The sequence below is a fragment of the Scyliorhinus canicula genome, chromosome 3 (assembly GCF_902713615.1).
Source record: "Scyliorhinus canicula chromosome 3, sScyCan1.1, whole genome shotgun sequence".
Lineage (NCBI taxonomy): Eukaryota > Metazoa > Chordata > Chondrichthyes > Carcharhiniformes > Scyliorhinidae > Scyliorhinus > Scyliorhinus canicula.
This window is the reverse complement of record NC_052148.1, coordinates 195,486,259-195,508,976: the sequence shown is the minus strand read 5'-3', so window position 1 is coordinate 195,508,976 and position 22,718 is coordinate 195,486,259.

The window sequence follows — 22,718 nt, the reverse complement described above, 5'->3', positions numbered from 1 at the left end:
ACACCATCCTCACCCCACACCATCCTCACCCCACACTACGCTCACCCCCACACCATCCTCACCCCACAGCATCCTCACCCCACACCATCCTCACCCCACACTACGCTCACCCCCACACCATCCTCACCCCACAGCATCCTCACCCCACACTACGCTCACCCCCACACCATCCTCACCCCACACCATCCTCACCCCACACTACGCTCACCCCCACACCATCCTCACCCCACACCATCCTCACCCCACACCATTCTCACCCCACAGCATCCTCACCCCACACCATCCTCACCCCACACCATCCTCACCCCACACCATTCTCACCCCACACCATCCTCACCCCACAGCATCCTCACCCCACACCATTCTCACCCCACACCATCCTCACCCCCACACCATCCTCACCCCACACCATCCTCACCCCACACCATTCTCACCCCACACCATCCTCACCCCACACCATCCTCACCCCACACCATCCTCACCCCACACTACGCTCACCCCCACACCATCCTCACCCCACACCATCCTCACCCCACACCATCCTCACCCCACAGCATCCTCACCCCACACCATTCTCACCCCACACCATCCTCACCCCACACCATCCTCACCCCACACTACGCTCACCCCCACACCATCCTCACCCCACACCATTCTCACCCCACACCATCCTCACCCCACAGCATCCTCACCCCACACCATTCTCACCCCACACCATCCTCACCCCACACCATCCTCACCCCCACAGCATCCTCACCCCACACCATCCTCACCCCACACTACGCTCACCCCCACACCATCCTCACCCCACAGCATCCTCACCCCACACCATTCTCACCCCACACCATCCTCACCCCACAGCATCCTCACCCCACACCATTCTCACCCCACACCATCCTCACCCCACACCATCCTCACCCCACACTACGCTCACCCCCACACCATCCTCACCCCACACCATTCTCACCCCACACCATCCTCACCCCACAGCATCCTCACCCCACACCATTCTCACCCCACACCATCCTCACCCCACACCATCCTCACCCCACACCATTCTCACCCCACACCATCCTCACCCCACACCATTCTCACCCCACACCATCCTCACCCCACACCATCCTCACCCCACACCATCCTCACCCCACACCATCCTCACCCCACACCATCCTCACCCCACACTACGCTCACCCCCACACCATCCTCACCCCACACCATCCTCACCCCACACCACCCTCACCCCATACCACACTCACCCCATACCACACTCACCCCACACTACGCTCACCCCCACATCACCCATATCCCACACCATCCACACCATGTGGCGCTAACAATTGCACACAAAGACTTGAATCGGTACAAGAGAGGCTTTATTACAGTGAGATGCTATTCCTTCGGCTGCAGCTGTAGAATGGCATCTCAGGGAAACTTATGAATATTTATACTGCTCCCTGTGGGCGGAGCTAGCCGGCAGGGGCTTACCGGAAAACCTGTAATACAGGTACTGTCGTACATCCCCTAATGCAAGCACACACATATATATACAGAGGTAGATCACCACACACCACACACCACCCTCACTCAACACCACCCTCACCCCACACCACCCTCACCCCACACCATCCTCACCCCACACTACGCTCACCCTCACACCACCATCACCCCTACACCCCCTCACCTCACACCACCCACACCACCCTCACCCTCCACGAACAACAGCCTCCCTTCCCCCCCACACCCACCCCCACTCCCCTCGGCGCATGGTCTAATCATGCTTGTTATCTTGGAGGACCTGCCGGAGAAGGGGCAGGTCCATCTGGTAGCCCCTCCCCCAGCCCGAGCCGTAGCCCCCCACTGAGCCAAGCAGTGACAAGGAGAGCAGCTCGAACACCAGCCCTCCGTCCGAGACTCAGGAGACCCCCGGAGCCTGAGGCGGAGGATGACAATGATTTCCCGTCACAGCTGTCAGCTGTCTCCAACATCTTCCACCATTCCAGGGTCACTCCCCTCGGTTGGACACTTTAGTGAAGAGGCTCCTGGGACACTATCTGGTGCGCACCACACAGCTGATCCGGTGCAGAAGGTGGAGGTAGGAGCACCTGAGGGGGCGGACAGTCGGAGGGCACGCCGACACCAGGAACTAGCTGCCTTCCAAACAGGTCCCGGGCCTCTGGAACATCCACTACAGTGGAGATGTAGTCAGAGAGCCAGGGACTACATGAGGAGTTGGCAGAGAGCATCCAGCACCTGCAGGCGTAGGTGGAGGAGTCCAACTGTGTGCAGGAGCAGGGGGTGGTGCTGACCATGTGTGTCACCCAGGCCAATACCACACATGTGGCTTCCGCACTGGAGGCATTGGCGGCGACGGTTTTAGCTATGGAACAGCATGTCCAAGGCCTGGGGCATTGTGTGCAGATGCTGGCCCAGGCCCAGGATAGGGCTGCCACCTCACAGGCAGCCGTATACCAGAGCCACCTGGATATCGCAGGTGTGCTCCTCAGCGTGGCCCAGTCGCAGTGGGCCATGGGCTGATAACGTTGACAGCATTGCCCAGGCGCTGGCCGGCGTGGCGCAGACATAGAAGGAGGTGGCCCAGTCCAAGAGGGAGATGGCGCAGTCACTGGCTGATGTGACACAGGCCCAGAAGGTGGTGGCAGCATGATGTGGCGCAATCCCAGATGGAGATGGCCCACTCCCTGTACTCCATGGCCGCGAGCGTGCAGACCCCGTCAGTCCAGAGCGGGCCTCCAGGACTGGCAGGTGGCGGGGGGAGCCATGGGGATAGCTCCACTCACACCCCCATTCCATGGAGTAGCCGGGGACCATTGGTCACCTCGAAGAAGGAGGAGGTGATGGGGCATATGATGGTGGCTCTAGCAGGGTAGGTGCCGGAACATTGCAGCACCTCGAACTCCCCCCCCCCCCTCCCTCTCCTGTCCCTAGCACATCTGGTGGGCAGTGGGCAGAACAGGGTGGCAGCACGCCACCTGGGTCACCCAAGCAGCGGCCGGGCCCATCCAGGCCTAGTTGCCGCAGAAGACGCGTCGCAGGTCGGGAGCCACAGCAGGCCACCTCCACTCCTGCTGTCCTAGTCGTAGCTTTAGGGCCTGTAAGGCCAGAAAGTTAGACACCAGTTAAGTTGGCACGGGTGCAGGGCACAGTATAGTTATAGGGGCTAGGGCACAAATCTGTAAATATTTGTCCACAATAAACACCTGTTACCACTGTTATAACCTGCCTCGGTGCTCTGTCTGATGGATGGGCTGGTCGGGGGTGGGGGGTGCGGGAATGGTGCAGGCCCTGTGGGTGGCCCATGCTCCCCACCCTCCTCACCCCCACCCCTAACCAACTCCACCACCACCACCCCAGGGATTAGATGGGACCGTGTAGTGGAAAGGCCAACGCGCATGCAGGGATCACCCAGGTGGAAGGTGCTACCATGGGCTTGAGTGAGACATTGTCGAGTGCCAGGGCATTATCGCAGAGTGGGCTGTCATCACCCTCCATCCTATGGACCAGACCCGCTGTTATTTCCAACCCAGCGCCCCCATCCCGTAGTGCTGCAGGTATGTATAATGGAAGGGGTGCAGGTGGGGGGTTGGCCAGAGTGGGAAGTGAGGGGGTATGGACTTGGGATGTGGTGCCTGTGCCCCTAGCCAGTCCTCCACCCAGTGAACCCGGAGACGATCAGAGCAACCCGTGCGCCTTGGCCCTGGCACACACGTTGTGCGGCCTCCCGTGCTTGCTGGGCCTCATGTCCGACCCATCCTCATCCTCCCCCGCATCCTCCTCATCGGATGAGGCCTGCCCTTGCTCCTCCTCCTCCTCCAGCTCATCGCCCCCTCTGCTGCGCGATGTTGGGGAGGATGCAGCAGCCACCACAATGCGGGCGACTCTCTCAGCATCATACTGGAGGGCCCTTACGGAGCGGTCCAGGTACCTGAAGCGCATCTTCAGGAGGCCGAAGCACTGCTCAATCACACTCCTGGCCGCTGTATGGGCATCGTTGTAGCGGGTGTCCGCGTCAGTCTGTGGCCTCTGGATAGGTGGCATCAGCCACGTGCAGCGGATAACCCCCGTCACCCAGGAGCCAACCCCTCAGCTGGGGGGGAGGGGGGTTGGGGGGGGAGCGCTTGAGCATGTCAGGGATCGCCGGGTGTTCCAGGATGAAGGCATCATGCAGACTGTCTGGGTATCGGGCGCAGACATGTACGATGCGCAGAGCATGGTCCCAGACCACCTCAACGTTCATTGAGTGGAACTCCTTTTGGTATGTGTAAAGCGTCCTGTTATCCACAGGTGCTCGTAGGGCGACATGCATCCTGCCGATTGCCCCCTGGATCCAGGGCATCTCGGCGATGGTGGCAAACCTCGCTGCCCAGGCATTCTGGTGGGCTTAGTCCACATCAAAATGGATGTATTGAGCCGCCTGGGCATATGGGGCGTCCATTACAGCGCTGATGCACCTGTGCACCGAGGTCTGTGAGATCCCGGACAGGTCCCCACTCGACACCTGGTATGGCCCCGCGGCGTAACGGTTCAGGGCATCTTGATGAACACCGGGAGTGGGTGTCCTTTGGATGGTCCGCTAGTGGGTGACTGATGGTTGGGGTTGGGGAGTTTGGGGCAGGGAGTGCGGAGTAGCGGGGGGGGGGGGGTGGTGAGGTGCAGGGGTGGGGGCACCCACACGGCTGGTGTCACTGTGGTGAACCAGGGGCCACGGTGTGTGATGAGTGGGTGCGGAGCAATATGGCTGCTGTAATGGCGATCAGTGCCTGGGCGCCGTCCCCACCAAAGCCAGCATGGCCAGTGTCTGGGGTGTCAGCCTGCGATCGCTCCTCTCCGTGTCTCTCCGTGTCTCTCCTCTCTCTATCTCTCTCTCAGCAGCCACCAAGCCAGGTTTACGATTTTTAAAAGGACATGTGGACCACCCCGTCAGGAACTCGGCCCATCGGAGGTGGAGAATAGTGGATGGGCCCACCAGTGAGAGGCAAATAGCGTTTAAACTACACGCGGTGCGCGTCGCATTGACTCCATTTTCGAGGTGGCGGAGAAATGCGATTTGCTATCAAACCGGCACTTGCCCCGATTTTGGAGACGGAAGCGATTCTCCGCCCAAACGCATTTCCCGATTTTGGCGCCAGCAAACGGAGAATCCCACCCCATATTTACGGCCATAGAAGTGGGGGGGGAGTTCGAGGTGCTGCAATGTTCCGGCACCTACCCTGCTAGAGCCACCATCATATGCCCCATTATTATTATTATGGTCAAGAAAGGAGGGGCCTAGATTTTCACTCCTGAGGCAGGTGTGCAGAATTAGAAAATTTCCCAACTTCCCGCCTTGGGAGAAATTTTCCAGAGTGGGCAGATTTTCACTCCAGAGGGGTGGGTATGGGATGGTGTTATGCCCGCTGACCCCGGAAGCATTATAAAAGGAGAGCCTGTAAGAAGTTCCTGCTGCGAGACAGGAAGTGGATGGAACTGCTGTTGGTCCTGGGGGCAGATGCTGATCAAGATTTGCGTGAGAATTCGCTGCAATGGTTGTCCAATTGGTTGCTAATACTGGAAGAGAAGACCTTCCATAGAAAATATAGGCATTACTGCTGCTTATTCACATTGTAATGAAGGAGCACTGTACAAACCTAAGGCTTGAAAGTTTCACAAGACATAGCCTTGTCGATGGCAGCAACCTGACACCATTAGGCCCATAGTGTATGAGGTTGTACCTTGTCTGAGTTGTCAATTCATAGAATCACAGACTCCCTACAGGGCAGAAGGAGGCCATTCAGCCCATTAAGTCTGCACTGACCCTGCGAAAGACCACCCTAACTAAGCTCAATCCTCCACCCTTTCCCTGTAACTCCACCTATCCTTTTGGACACTAAGGGTCAATTTAGCATGGCCAATCCACCCAATCTGCATGTCTTTGGACTGTGGGAGGAAACCGGAGCACCCAGAGGAAACCAACGCAGACACGGGGAGAAAGTGCGAACTTCACACAGGCAGTCGCCCAAGGTCCAAATTGAACCAGGGACCCTGGCGCTGTGAGGCAGCAGTGCTAACCAGTGTGCCACCCAATTCTCATCATTTTATCCATTTATATAATGTTTCAATTTCTTATATTAAGCCTGAAAAACCTTCTAAACCTAATATTTCAGCGCAACATTAATTTTGAGCACTGAATAAGGTAGCACACTCCAGCTGATCTTTCTACCGTGTTGGTAAATTGCCACTCAAAGTTGTTGTTTTCAGACTGCACTGCGGTGGTTCTTGCAACGTACGTTCCTGAGCAGTGACTACTACTGATGGAATCAAATGGCACAGAAATAACATTGGTTTATTTTCCACTGCGTTGCTTTTAAATTGTCTCACGGAGCTTGTGGGTCACGGGAGTACAGTGAGAGTGGTACATTGAACTGGCATTCTGACTGCTACCAGTAAAACTCCGTGTTTAGGGTGGAACAGTTTCCAGAAAACAAAACAGGAAGCCGGAGATTAAAGAAGTGCACAGTTGTGATGCAACATCTTGGAAAAAACATGACATGTTATGAAGTTGTTTTCTCACACAGCTGACAGTTATTATTGGGCCTAAGTTATAAAGGGAAATGTTGTGTAACATAGGCCGTATTTTTACCTTGCTTGGGCAGGCGAATGCCCCTACTCAGAGGCGTGTGAAATCGCGCAAAAAGATGTCGGAATGCGTTCCGAAGTCATCGCACATGTGGGCGATATTTCAGTCGCCGTGCGTGCATGTGAGAGCTTGAAGTGCGCCTGCTAACACTCAAGCAGGCACTTGAGCCCATTAAGTGGCCAATTAAACACAAGTTTATGTGGCCCATCTGCTTTTACGATTGGCACGCGAGCCGATTGGCCATGCGGCCTTTACATGTTAGCTTCGAGCTTGATTCAGGGTGGGATGAGCTGTCCAGGCTGATATAAAATTTTCAAAGGTCTCTAAGGACTGAGGTCTTTGTTTGAATGTGTTGCCCAGACACTCTGCATAGTTTTTCCATCGCAATATATTTTTCATAGGTCTGCAGCTGCTTGAGACAGCCCCACAGCTGCTGTCCTCCTGAGGGAGCCCATTAGACGAGCCAGCCAGACCTTCCCTTGACTCAGTGCGTGCCCTCTGCCCACACCCCCCGACAGCGCTGAGCCTCGCCCAGCACGTGGTTCACACTGGCTGGTCAATTGGCTGGCAGCCGGCGTGAAATTGCATCCTGATGCCAACTGCGACTGGAAGTGCGTTTTGTGCCCGCCCCTCAGGCCTGTTGAGTGTGCATGCCCAATGGACGAAAGATGCAGTCCATACCAGCTCTCTGTTCATCATTAGATGTTTGCAAAGGAAAAGATTGCAGTTACTCTCCCATTGTCCATTGAAACCACTCCGCACCGCCATGAAACCCCCACCAGCGGGAAAACTGAATCCCGACAACTGGAGAATGCCAGCCGATAATTCTTGATCCAGCTAAAACAATTGTGGGGAAAGGCACTGATTTCGCTGAAATGCATTAAATCTACTGTGGGGCAGGCATTCAACAACTTTATTGGCATAGGTACCGGTTGTTTTCATGATACCATTTGATAGTAACTTCTAGATGCTGTGCTATATGGGCGGCAGGGTAGCACACCGGTTAGCACTGTTGCATCACAGCGCCAGGGACCTGGGTGCGATTCCCTTAGGTCTCTGTGCGGAGTCGGCATGTTCTCCCTGTGTCTGCGTGGGTTTCCTCCGGGTATCCCGGTTTCCTCCCACAAATCCCGAAAGAAGTGCTGTGAGGTAATTTGGATGTTCTGCAGCGGGATACTCCGACCCCCCCACTGGGTCGGAGAATCCCCGGGGGTGGGGGCCGCGCGAATCCCGCCCTGCTGCCCCGGCGCTGGCTGCCGTATTCTCTGGCCCCAGTTTTCGGGCGGGGACGGGGTTCACGCCATGCCTGTCGGGAGCCATTGGCAGCAGCACCCCCGGAAATTCTCCGGGCCCCGATGGGTGGAGCGGTCGTCCGTTTTGTCATAATCAGGTCTACACTAGCCAACACTTCACGTTTTTGGCCACTCCGTCCGGCGTGGGTTAGACATGGTCCCACACAGCGGGACCTGGCAGGTAAATCGGCTGGAGCGGTCCTCGGGGGGCACGGGGGGACCCGGCCCCGGGGAGGGGGGGGGGGGCCCACTGTGGCCTGGCCCGCGATCTGTGGGCGGGCCTGTGCCGTGGCGGCACTCCTTCCTTCCTGGCAGTGTTAATGTAAGCCTACTTGTGACAATAAAGATTATTATTAGTATTACGTAAACTCTTTTCTCCACTTCAATCATTTCCTCTGCATCCAAATCTCCATGCTGTATTCTAAAGAAACAGTGGGTGAAATTTAATGCTGCTTCATCGGGTCTCCACTGAATGATTATCTGGTGTGCAGCTTTCATCTGTTCCGTTGGGCAAGGGGTATTCTTCTTATTCATTCATGAAATATGACAATCGCTGGCTAGGCTCGCACTTGTTTCTTGTCCCTCGAGAAGATGCCGATGGACCAGCTTCTTGAACCACTGCAGTGCATGGCTGTGTAAGTCTACCCACATTGCAATTCGGAAGGGAGTTTCTGACCCAGTGGTGGTGAACGAACAGCTACATCCCACAGATTTAGTGTTAACTGCTGTCTGGAAGGGAACTGGAGGCCGGATCATTCTGTCTTTTTGTCTCCTTCTACATATTTTCCCCAAGTTCCAGAAATTACCCCATATATTCCTGGAAGCATCACCTTGTTTTTTCACCCATGGGCTTGACTTTCCTGTTGGTGGAAGTTAAGGAAGGCTTTGAAGTTTGTGGTTATTTTGTACCGTTTTCTCATTTAATTGCCTGAAGTGGGCAACATCCGCTCGACACTGGAGAGCTGACTTTATGTGAATAGTTTCCAGTCGGATCTGAGCCCCTGCTTAAGACAGGCAGCCATTTATATTGTTTATATTTAAATGTTAGGGTCCAATGACATCCATTGCTGGAGTCATTGGAAATGTGGCAGCAGGGGAGATTATGACCAGAGGCGATCCAGGTAAGTTTTAGTTGTTTGAAGTTTCCTTGTGTGCCAGGAAGGATACGAGTTCTCCTCCCTGCTTTCCTCTTCCTCTCTCAGCTCCAATTGCCTTCCGGCCCCATAATTTCTGATTGACCTTACCTCCGGGGTCAGAGACTGCAGTCTCTTGTTTCCTGATTTCTCACTCCTGCCTGCAGGCCTCATCATCTTTCATGCCAAAGAAAATCTCCAGGGCCTAATGCTGCTGGGATGCAGGCGGTTCGCCACCAAACCCAGCCCCCATCTGCCAGACTAACACCTCAATTTAAAATAGGCTCTTAAAATAGGGTGTATGGCCAAGCAAGACAGGGTGGATAGCAAGAAGCTATTTCCCAGAGTGGGGGACTCACTTACTAGGGGTCACGAGTTCAAGGTGAGAGGGGAGAAGTTTAAGGGAGATGTGCGTGGAAAGTTCTTTACGCAGAGGGTGGTGGGTGCCTGGAACGCATTGCCGGCATAGGTGGTAGAGGCGGGTACGATAGCATCATTTAAGATGACAGATACATGAATGGGCAGGAAGCAGAGGGATACAGATCCTTAGAAAATAGGCAACAGTTTTAGATAGAGGATCTGGATCGGTGCAGGCTTGGAGGGCCGAAGGGCCTGTTCCTGTGCTCTAATTTTTCTTTGTTCTTTGTTCTTGCTGTTGTATATGAAATGACCTGCTTAAGAAGGCAATGTTTCAATAAAATTGCAAATTGTGCTCCACATCGCAAGCAAAACAGCCAACGCCCTCTCAAACGCACAAGCATAAAGTGCTTTTAGCTTTTAACTTAAATAACTTTATATCATCAATTGGTTTTACTGCATACATGGATGTTTACAACGGGTGTTTTCTTTTATTATCATGCCCATCTCAGTGCTGCTATTGACCCTATTCTGGTACTACTTCAAGGTGATGGATGAGAGGAGAGAATGTCTTTGTGCTTGTCTGCACCATGGAATTGGATCTAAGAGTGTTTTGTTTCAAAACTTGTCAATGGGAGTTTGGGCCTTGTATTCTGCCAACAACTGAGCCAAAAGGGTTCAGATTTCACTTTCAACAGATGAGCCTGCAATCTAGGTTGACACCTCTTGTGTACTGTGGGAGTACTGAGGGAGTGCTGCATTGACAGATGAGCCAGCGTTCAGATGAAAGTTGGACCAAGTTGGAGAGTAAATGAAAGTTGCTCCTTCAAGTACACGTGTAAAACACCCTATGACGCAATTTAAAAAAGAGCAAGGGAGTTCTCTTGGTGTCCTGTCCAATCTTTGTCCCTCAACCATCTCCAGTAAAACAGGCTGTCCTGCCAATTATCACATCACCATTTGTGGGACTTTGCTGTACACACTTTGACTGCTCCATTTCAATAACCCTAACCCTAATCACATTATGACACCTCAAAAATGCTTAATTAACGGTGATTAATTACTTTTGGATGCGAGTTGTGAAAGTTGTAGGACAATTGCATGCAATTGGCAAATGAGCTTTAATAGACAGCAAAATTGTGATGATTCAAACTCAGATGACAGAAAGTTCCAGTTATACCAGAGCGGCCAATCAATCCCGCAGGGAGAATACATCTCATCGAGCAATGCCTGTAATGACACAATATGCCACACTGCTACTTCCCCATTAGACAAACTTGTCTAAGCTTCTCATATGACCGTGTCAACTAGTTAGAGCACCCACGAGCGCTAACTCATGCAGTGTTGGGTAAGCCATCATTTGACATCGACATGTCCCTGTGGAAGGTCATGCAATACCTGTGATCATGGCTAAACCTGTGAGAAAGTTAAAAGTGTTGTTCATTAGAGAGAAGGTGAAGATGGTGCAGCAAGTGGCAAACCGTGGAATGAAGCAGAAAACAGACACCGTGAAGGAGTGGAAGATTCCACCATCAATTTTGTTTGCCGTGGGAATGAGCAGGAACAGGGTGAGGATAACCAACCTGATGACGAGGCACCATTTGCTTATCTGCAGGAGGCTGACATGGAAATTGCAGCACAAACATCCATGGAAAGGTACAAGGAGATGGGCAATGTTGTATTCTGCAAGACGAAACTGACAGATGAAGGCGCTGGCGATGTAGTAAGAACAGGCGAGGAGCCCGAGGAGCCCATCCACTCACCGATCTGTTTCCTGGCCAATACTACTAGGACTGTGGTGATGCCCCCGGTATGTGAGCTGCAGCAAGAAAACACTGAGAACATATCTGACTGCATTGATAACATGTTGGACTGTAAAATGCAGGGCTATATCATGCAGGGCTGGATCACACAGGGCTGTATCACACAGGGCTGTATCACGAAGGGCTATATCACACAGGGCTGTATCACACAGGGCTGTATCCTGCAGAACTGTGTCCCACAGGGCTGTATCATAAAGGGCTGTGTCACACAGGGCTGTATCACACAGGGCTGTATCACACAGGGCTGTATCCCACAGGGCTGTATCATAAAGGGCTGTATCATAAAGGGCTGTATCACACAGGGCTGTATCACGCAGAACTGTGCCCCAGAGGGCTGTATCACACAGGGCTGTATCACACAGGACTGTATCACACAGGGCTGTATCCCGCACGACTGTGTCCCACAGGGCTGTATCACACAGGGCTGTATCACACAGGGCTGTCTCACACAGGACTGTATCGCACAGGGCTGTATCACCCAGGGCCATATCACACAGGGCTGTATCCCGGAGGGCTGTATCATACAGGGCTGTATCACACAGGGCTGTAACCTGCAGGGCTGTATCACACTGGGCTGTATCACCCAGGGCCGTATCACACAGGGCTGTATCCCGGAGGGCTGTATCATACAGGGCTGTATCACACAGGGCTGTAACCTGCAGGGCTGTATCACACTGGGCTGTATCACATGGGGCTGTATCACACAGGGCTGTATTACACAGGGCTGAATCCCGGAGGACTGTATCACGCAGGGCTGTAACCTGCAGGGCTGTATCACACAGGGCTGAATCCCGGAGGACTGTATCACGCAGGGCTGTTACCTGCAGGGCTGTATCACGCAGGGCTGTATCCTGCAGGGCTGTATCAAACAGGGTTGTATCACACAGGGCTGTATCACGCAGGGCTGTTACCTGCAGGGCTGTATCACGCAGGGCTGTATCCTGCAGGGCTGTATCAAACAGGGTTGTATCACACAGGGCTGTATCATGCAGGGCTGTATCACGCAGGGCTGTATCACACAGGGCTGTATACTGCAGGACTGGTCCCACAGGACAGTATCCCACAGGGCTGTATCACACAGGGCTGTATCACACAGGGCTGTATCACACAGGGCTGTATCACACAGGGCTGTATCACACAGGGCTGTATCACACAGGGCTGTGTCCCGCAGGGCTGTATCACACAGGGCTGTATCACACAGGGCTGTACCATGAGGCTATTTCACACGGGGCTGTATCACCCAGGGCTGTACCACACAGGACTGTATCACGCAGAACTATGTCCCACAGGGCTGTATCACACAGAACTATGTCCCACAGGGCTGTATCCCGCAGAACTGTATCACACAGGGCTGTATCCCGCAGAACTGTGTCCCACAGGGCTGTATCACACAGGGCTGTATCACACAGGACTGTATCACACAGGGCTGTATCACACAGGGCTGTATCACACAGGGCTGTATGGCACAGGGCTCTATCCCACAGGGCTGTATCACACAGGGCTGTATCACACAGGGCTGTATCACACAGGACTGTATCACACAGGGCTGTATCACACAGGGCTGTATCACACAGGGCTGTATCACACAGGGCTGTATCACACAGGGCTGTATCACACAGGGCTGTATCACACAGGGCTGTATCACACAGGGCTGTATCACAGAGGACTGTATCACACAGGGCTGTATCACACAGGACTGTACCCCACAGGGCTGTATCACACAGGGCTGTATCACACAGGGCTGTATCACACAGGGCTGTATCACAGAGGACTGTATCACACAGGGCTGTATCACACAGGACTGTACCCCACAGGGCTGTATCACACAGGGCTGTATCACACAGGGCTGTATCACACAGGACTGTATCACACAGGGCTGTATCACACAGGGCTGTATCACACAGGGCTGTATCACACAGGGCTGTATCACACGGGGCTGTATCACACAGGGCTGTATCACACAGGGCTGTATCACACAGGGCTGTATCACACAGGGCTGTATCACACAGGGCTGTATCACACGGGGCTGTATCACACAGGGCTGTATCACACGGGGCTGTATCATGCAGAACTGTGTCCCACAGGGCTGTATCACACAGGGCTGTATCATGCAGAACTGTGTCCCACAGGGCTGTATCACACAGGGCTGTATCATGCAGAACTGTGTCCCACAGGGCTGTATCACACGGGGCTGTATCATGCAGAACTGTGTCCCACAGGGCTGTATCACACAGGGCTGTATCATGCAGAACTGTGTCCCACAGGGCTGTATCACAGAGGACTGTATCACACAGGGCTGTGTCACACAGGGCTGTATCACACAGGGCTGTATCACACAGGGCTGTATCACAGAGGACTGTATCACACAGGGCTGTATCACACAGGGCTGTATCACAGAGGACTGTATCACACAGGGCTGTATCACACAGGGCTGTATCACACAGGGCTGTATCACACAGGGCTGTATCACACAGGGCTGTATCACAAGGGCTGTATCACACAGGACTGTATCACCCAGGGCTGTATCACACAGGACTGTATCACACAGGGCTGTATCACCCAGGGCTGTATCACACAGGACTGTATCACACAGGACTGTATCACACAGGGCTGTATCACACAGGACTGTAACCTGCAGGGCTGTATCACATGGGGCTGTATCACACAGGGCTGAATCCCGGAGGGCTGTATCACACAAGGCTGTATCACACAGGACTGTAACCTGCAGGGCTGTATCACACTGGGCTGTATCACACAGGGCTGAATCCCGGAGGACTGTATCACGCAGGGCTGTATCACGCAGGGCTGTAACCTGCAGGGCTGTATCACGCAGGGCTGTTACCTGCAGGGCTGCATCACGCAGGGCTGTATCCTGCAGGGCTGTATCCTGCAGGGCTGTATCCTGCAGGACTGGTCCCACAGGACTGTATCACACAGGGCTGTATCATACAGGGCTGTATCACACAGGGCTGTATCATACAGGGCTGTATCACACAGGGCTGAATCCCGGAGGACTGTATCACGCAGGGCTGTATCACGCAGGGCTGTAACCTGCAGGGCTGTATCACGCAGGGCTGTTACCTGCAGGGCTGCATCACGCAGGGCTGTATCCTGCAGGGCTGTATCCTGCAGGGCTGTATCCTGCAGGACTGGTCCCACAGGACTGTATCACACAGGGCTGTATCATACAGGGCTGTATCATACAGGACTGTATCACACAGGGCTGTATCATACAGGGCTGTATCACACAGGGCTGTATCACTCAGGGCTGTATCACACAGGGCTGTATCACACAGGGCTGTATCACACAGGGCTGTATCACACAGGGCTGTATCATACAGGGCTGTATCACACAGGGCTGTATCACACAGGGCTGTATCACACAGGGCTGTATCACACAGGACTGTAAGACGCAGAACTATGTCCCACAGGGCTGTATCACACAGGGCTGTATCACACAGGGCTGTATACACAGGGCTGTATCCCGCAGGGCTGTATCACACAGGGCTGTATCCTGCAGAACTGTGTCCCACATGGCTGTATCACGCAGGGCTGTCTCACACAGGGTTGTGTCACACAGGGCTGTATCACACAAGGCTGTATACACAGGGCTTTATCACACAGGGCTGTATCACACAGGGCTGTATCCCGCACGACTGTGTCCCACAGGGCTGTATCACGCAGGACTGTATCACACAGGGCTGTCTCACACAGGACTGTACCCCACAGGACTGTATCACACAGGGTTGTATCCCGCACGACTGTGTCCCACAGGGCTGTATCACGCAGGACTGTATCACACAGGGCTGTCTCATACAGGACTGTACCCCACAGGACTGTATCACACAGGGCTGTATCACACAGGGCTGTATGACACAGGGCTGTATCACACAGGGCTGTATCACACAGGGCTGTATCACACAGGGCTGTCTCACACAGGACTGTACCCCACAGGGCTGTATCACACAGGGCTGTATCACACAGGGCTGTATCACACAGGGCTGTATCACACAGGGCTGTATCACACAGGTCTGTATCACACAGGGCTGTATCACCCAGGGCTGTCTCACACAGGACTGTACCCCACAGGGCTGTATCACACAGGGCTGTATCACACAGGTCTGTATCACACAGGGCTGTATCACACAGGGCTGTCTCACACAGGACTGTACCCCACAGGGCTGTATCACACAGGGCTGTATCCCGCACGACTGTGTCCCACAGGGCTGTGTCACACAGGGCTGTATCACACAGGGCTGTATCACACAGGGCTGTATCATACAGGGCTGTATCCCACAGGGCTGTATCCCACAGGGCTGTATCACACAGGACTGTACCCCACAGGACTGTATCACACAGGGTTGCATCCCGCACGACTGTGTCCCACAGGGCTGTATCACACAGGTTTGTATCACACAGGGCTGTATCACACAGGACTGTATCCCACAGGGCTGTATCATACAGGGCTGCATCACACAGGGCTGTATCACCCAGGGCTGTATCACCCAGGGCTGTATCACATGGGCTGTATCACCCAGGGCTGTACCACACAGGATTATATCACACAGGGCTGTATCACCCAGGGCTGTATCACACAGGGCTGTATCACACAGGGCTGTACCACACAGGGCGGTATCACACAGGGCTGTACCACACAGGGCTGTATCACACAGGGCTGTATCACACAGGGCTTTATCACACAGGGCTGTACCACACAGGGTTGTATCACCCAGGGCTGTACCACACAGGGCTGTATCAAACAGGATTGTATCACACAGATCTTAAGACAGCACAGATATTTTTCAATACACAGCCCTGGCGGTTTGCAAGGTCACGCCATTGTATGGTGTGAACAAATTGAATAAAGACTTTTCCCACATTTGCTGCTTTACTGGGTTTTATATTGGAATTTGAATCTGTTGTTTGTGACATAATCTGCATTTGTAGGCCGAATGGACTATATAGGGATTCATTCAGGTGGGAATGGGACGTACGCAGCTATCATGAATCTCCGCTAAACACAAATACGTGACTGATATTGTTCTAGCGCTGCTCAGGTCATTAAAGATGTATTCGTGGGGAACTCGCCAATTGTGGTAGTGGGAACAGGCAGGCTTTTCTGTCCTCGCTAGTACCTCAGGAGTATTTAAACCACATCAAACTCTCCTCGCCTCCACTCTACCATTTTCCGCTAATCCTACCTTGTCCATCTTCTACCCAGCTTTCACTGCTTGCATCTGGTCTCAAACATAGGCTGGCATTTCTAGTCCCTCCTCAAAGAGGACGATGCAGGGGTAACTCACTGTTACTAATAGAAGGAGTTACCTTGTCAGGTGCTTGAAACTAATGTGCAGTTGTCAATGTCAATGTTCTAATTTCTCACTGGCAGAGAACTTAATTTGGAGGACGAATTTAAACGTGGCGAGCTGGCCGTTTAGTAATCATACATGACTTGCTAATGCATGAAAAAGGGCTTCCTGATATTTTTCATGTGGAAATATGACATGCAATTAACCCACCTTTAAAGACTTGAGAACATAATTTCGAAATTTTATACTGCGGTCAGGAAACTGGGGCTGGATTCTCTGTTTCTGAGACTAAGTGCTGATGCCGGCAGCAAAAACGGCGCACCAGGGGCACCGATTCAGAAACTCTAAATGGGCTCGCACCATCACCACATGGAACGCAACTGGTTTCATGCAAAACAGCGCCGGATTCGCTGGGTCCGTGATTAATGCCGCAGCCGCACTTAAACAATCCTTCCCCCCACACGCACCATCCCAGCCAACAAGGTGGCTGGAAGACAGCAGCGCCACGGTTCAGGGACGCTGCGCTAGCCACCCTCCTGGGCGCCGTGGAGGAGAGAAGGATGACCCAGTACCCTGGAACCAGCTGCCAATCAGATGGGTCCCGGGCTCCTGGAACATCCAGTCCCAGCCACAGTGGAGATGCAGTCAGAGATCCAGGGACTGCAAGAGGGGATGACGGCAGGAATCCAGCACGTGCACGCGCAGGTGGAGGAGTCCAGCCGCGTACAGGAGCAGGGGGTTGGTGCCGGTCATGCATGCCACCCAGGCGGACACCGTATAGGTAGTGACCGTGGTGGAGGCAATGGGGTCGATGGTGCTGAATTTGGGTCAGCGTGTCCATGGCCTGGGGCATGTGTGCAGACGGGTGCCGAGGCCCAGGACAGAGCTGCCCTCGCATAGAGCCACCTGGAAATTGCAGCAGTGCTCTTCAGCATGGCCCAGTCACAGCAGGCCATGGCTGGGAACATCAGCGGCATTGCCCACGTGCAGCCCGGCATGGGGTGGCCAGTCCCAGAGCGAGGTGTCCTAGGTCCAGAGGGCCTTGGCCCACACCCAGAGGGACGTGGCCCAGATACTGGCTGATGGGCACAGACCCTCAGGGTGGTGGCACAGTCACAGATGGAGATGGTACACTCCCTGTGCTCCATGGCCGCAAACGTGCAGACACTGGTCGAGAGGGAGCGGGCCTCAAGGACTGGTAGCACCAGGTGGCGGGGGGCCACAGGGGATGGCTCCGCTCACACCCACATCTTATGGAATAGCCTGGGGGCTATTAGGCACCCCGAGGGAGAAGGCCCGATGTGGCCCATGCCGGTGACTCCAGCAGGGGAGGAGTTGGAAAAGCGCAGAACCTCGGACTCCCCCTCCTCTCCCTGGTGCATCTGCTGGGCAGCTGGCAGAACAGGGCGGCACCACGCCACCCGGGATGCCTGAGCAGTGGCTGGGCCCATCCAGGCCGGGTCGCCCCAGGAGACATGCAGCCTTGTCGCAGGGCAGGAGTCACAGCAGGCCGCCTCCACTCCTGCTGTACCGTCTGGGGAACCACCTAGGTGTAATGTGAGGGCCCGAGAGGCCAGCAAGTTAGACACCAGTTAAGTTGGCACAGGCGCAGGGCACAGTTGAGTTATAGGGGCTAGGGCACAGACTGTACATATTCCTCTACAATCAACATCTGTTAACACCGTTAAATCCTGCCTCGGTGCTCCGTCTGAGGGGTGTAGAGGAGGGCCGTTCAGTGCTGGCCGGGGGTGTGGGGGGTGGGGGACATGTGTTGGCCCGGTGGGTGGCCTGGGCTCCACACCCTCCCTCCCCGCCCTGCCCCCAGCACCTCCATCCCAGGAATTCTACGGGACCGTGTGATGGACTGGCCAGTTCGCATGCAGGGATCACCCAGGTGGAAGATGCTACCGTGGGTATGAACAGACATTGTCAAACAACGTGGAGCACCAGAGCTCATTGCAGAGCAGGCTGCCATCCCATGGACCAGACCCGCTGTTACTGCCAACCCAGGGCCCCAGGTCATCGATCCACAGGTATGTGTCATGGAGGGTGTTGTGTTATTCACCCTGGGGTAACACGGACTGCAACTGGATGCAGTTGGACTGTAAAGCAGACACCAAACCTAGGCGTTGTTTCAATACGATTCATTGAACTTCTGTAACAATGCACACAGCTTGCTGTGGGTCTAAGTATACTAACGCTAACTAACTAGACCAGACTAGCTCTGAGCCACGTGTAGAAGGTGCTAACTGATATGTACACCCTGACTGTCACTACAGTTGTCACCAGTGGAAAGAGGCGGAGTGCTGATGCCTCGTGTGTTTTATAGTAGGAGGCCCCCCTCTGGTGTTCTGTCTGGTGATTGGTTGTGTTGTGTTCTGTATGTTGATTGGCTAACCTGGGTGTCTATCACTGCCTGTCTTTACCGCATGATGTGCATGAGTGCATATTATGATAGTGGGGATGAGCATGCAGGCGGTTTAGTTGTGTGGGAGGTGAGGGGATGTGGGTCTGGGATGGTCGTGTCCTTACCCCTGGCCAGCAACCCCCCTACCCCCTAGTCAGTGAAACGTGTCACGATGAGGGCGTCCAGTGCATCTTGGCCCTGCCGATGGCGTTGTGCGGCCTCCCGTTCCTGGCCAGGCCCCATGTCCCACTCATTTTTCCCCTCCCCCGCATCCTCCTCATCGGACGAGGCCTGCCCTTGCTCCTCCCCCTCTGCCTTCAGCACATCGCCCCTCTGCTGGGCTCTATTGTAGAGGGCACAGCAGACCACCACGTTGTGGGCGACCCTCCCAGCCCTGTACTGGAGGGCCCCTCCAGAGCGGTCCAGACACCTGAAGCGCACCTTCAGGACTCCGAAGCACCACCCGGCCACACCCCTGGTCGCTGCACGGACATCATTGTATCTGGTCTCTGTGTTGCTCAGCGGCGTCCAGATAGGTGTCATGAGCCACGACCACAATGGGTAAGCAGCCGGGGGGTTGCCCCTCAAACATGGCGGGGATCATCGAATGTGCCAATATGAAGGCATCATGCACACTGCCCGGGTATCGGGTGCAGACGTGCATGATGCGCATCTGTTGATCGCAGACCAATTGGACGTTCATGGAGTGGAACACGTTTCTGTTGGGCTACAGCGGCCTATTGTCCGCAGGTGTCCGTAGGGCGACATGCATGCCATCGATCACCCCCTGGACCCGGGCATCCCGGCGTCAGCAGCAAACCTTGGCACGGGTATCCTGGTGGGCTTGGTCTACATGGAACAGGATGTACTGCTCCACCTGGGCATATAGGGCCTCCCCAACAGCGCGGATGCACCTGTGCACCGATGTCTGTGAGATCTCGGACAGGTCCCCATTTGGCGACTGGGAGGACCCCGTCGCATAGAAGTTCAGGGAGACCGTCACCTTGGCGGCCACTGGGAGAGGGTGTCCTCCCCTATACCCCCGCAGTGCCAGGTGTGCCATCATCTGGAAGATGTGTCTCATTGTCCCTCCGCTCAATCGCAGTCTCCATCTGCACGCCCGTTCCGGCAGGTCCTCAAATGACATGCGGTTGCAGTACTCGCGGGGCCTCATCCGGTGCCTCCTTGGCACCTCCTCCTCCTCGGCCTGTTGGGCAGCCGGCCATCCAGCCTGTGTGGCTGCCTCCTGCCCCTCTGCAGCCTCTTTGTCTGCTGCAGCTTTCCCCTCCTCTCTGAGCAGCCTCTGCTGACGCTGCCGCAGGGCATCGTGCAGAGCTGCGGCCATCGCCACAGCGGCCAGCATCGCGGGTTGGTGTCCAAATGCCATTCTCTGCAGGGGGTGAAAGGCCAACATGTTAGCATGGCGCATACTCCCGCGCCTACCCAGGTTCCATGGGCTACATGGTGGCCCCGGTTGGCACTGCAGTCCCCGCCAACCTGTGCACCCCCAACCCGGTCGGTGCCCCCGGTCCTGGCACCCACCCCTGCTGCCAGGGGTACCGTTGGCTGGCACCGCCCTCACTAGTGGGCTGCTGTTGGTGTTGCCCTGGGTGGTCCCCCAGTGGGTGGTGGCCAGTTGGGTGAGGTGTGCAGGGGCGCGCTGTGGCGGGGGGGGTGCGGTGCGCTAGTTGGTGCACCCATCCAGCCGGTGTCACTGTATAGATCCAGGGGCTGGGGTGGGTGGTCAGTAATATGCCCACTGTAATGGTGGTGCCTGTGTACTGCCCAGTCCTGTGGGGGCAGGGGGGGGTGGGGGTGGGGGGCTCCCCGGCCTGAAGTTTGCTGCTCTTTACCTTGATGTGCATCCTTCTCACCCAGGTTGCCTGCTTTGTCCGGTGCTGCTGTTATCCTTTTTAGCAGTAGCGGTTTTTATATTCTGCTCCTCCACCCAGGGTTTGGCGCCAAATCCCATTTTCTGATTCTTTCCCCAACTCTCCTGGAGTATTTGGTCTGTTTGGCAATGCTGACATACTGCTTGACCTGGCTGATGGACAGAAGTATTAAAAAACCATTAGCTAACTAATGGCATACACTTTACAAGTTCAATCTCCTAGATCAATTATTTACTTTATTCAAAAGAAAATCTGTTTTCCATTTGCAGAAGGAAGAACTGAAGCCACATTACTGCTCTAGATTTACAAACATTTAAAGAACGGATCATCCAGAAGGAAAGTTAATGTTTTATTCCCATGTTTTTTGTGGGGATAATTAGTTCACAATTCTCAAATACAATACATTTTGAAGCAACTAAAGTCGAGGAATCTTGAAGGAGAATTTAAGATCGCAATGTCGAAGGTTCTGTTAAGAATGAACAAAGATCTAAATGCAATGTGTCGGTTTATCTCTGCATTCAATATTGCACAGAAGCAGTTTCATTCGCTCAGGTCACACGATCAAGGATGCAATCTTCTTCACAGGTTCTACTTTATTTATATTGTTCCGTGACAGATAGCACTGTTTAATAATAATAAACCTTTATTAATGTCACAATAGGCTTACATTAACACTGCAATGAAGTTACTTTGAAAAGCCCTGAGACGCCACACTGGCACCTGTTCAGGTACACAGAGGGAGAATTCAGAATGTCCAATTCATGTAACAAGCAGGTCTTTCAGGACTTGTGGGGGGGAAACCAGAGCATCCGAGGGAATCCCACGCAGACACAGGGAGAATGTGCAGATTCCGCACAGACTGTGACCCAAGCCTGGAATCGAACCTGGGACCCTGGCGCTGTGAGGTAACCATGCTAACTACTGTGCTAACGTGCCACATGCCACCATTTCAGTCCCAAATTTAAGTTAATTACAACTTTTCTGACTCCATCCATCTTTAATCTAAGTTTGAATCAGCTCCCACTTTTATCTATGATTCCCTCCCATCGCTCCAGCTCTGGCTCTGGTTTAGAAATTTGCCGGCTGCTCTTGAATTTCAAGTAGGGCTCCCAGGACAGTATAATTCCGGATGAAAGAATCTCTAGTTCTTTGCTGGTCTGAACGACAAAATAAAATCTCAACCTTAAAGTAACATACATCTTTCCAGTTAAGAGGGTCTTGCATTTGCTGTTTTGATGGCCAACAAGGTTATTCGAAATCCCAGAGGTGGGATCATTAGAATACTTAAGGCAGATGCAAAGGATGTAATTTGTGACTTTGATAACAGTTGTGCTGTAGCCGGCGGTTTACTGTTCTCAGCTACTGTATCCTGCAAGGGTCCTTCCTGTTTGTTCCTGTCTATTCCCTTAATTCCCCTTTCTTTTAATTTTTTTTCCCCATGAATGATTTAGGAACAGGTGTCTTTAAGGCAGTGTCTGCCTTTAATTCAAACAGAAGGATGCAGAAAGCTGTGTTGATTGAAATTGGTGATAGTACTGCTGCCTCACGGCACCGAGGTTCCAGGTTCGATCCCGGGTGGGATTCTCCCACCACCCGCCAGGTCGGAGAATCGCCGGGGAATGGCATGAATCCCACCCCGCCGGCGCCGGAGAATTGGCGGGGGCGTGAAGCGCGCCGCGCTGGTCGGCGGCCGCTCGCAGTGCCCCCCCCCCCCCCGGCGATTCTCCGATCCGCGATGGGCCAAAGTCCCGCTCATTCTCTGCAGGTCCCGCCGGCGTAAATTGAACTAGGTCCCTAACCTGTGGGACCTGGCGGCGCGGGCGGGCTCCGCGGTCCTGGGGATGTGCGGGGCGATCTGGCCCTGAGGGGTG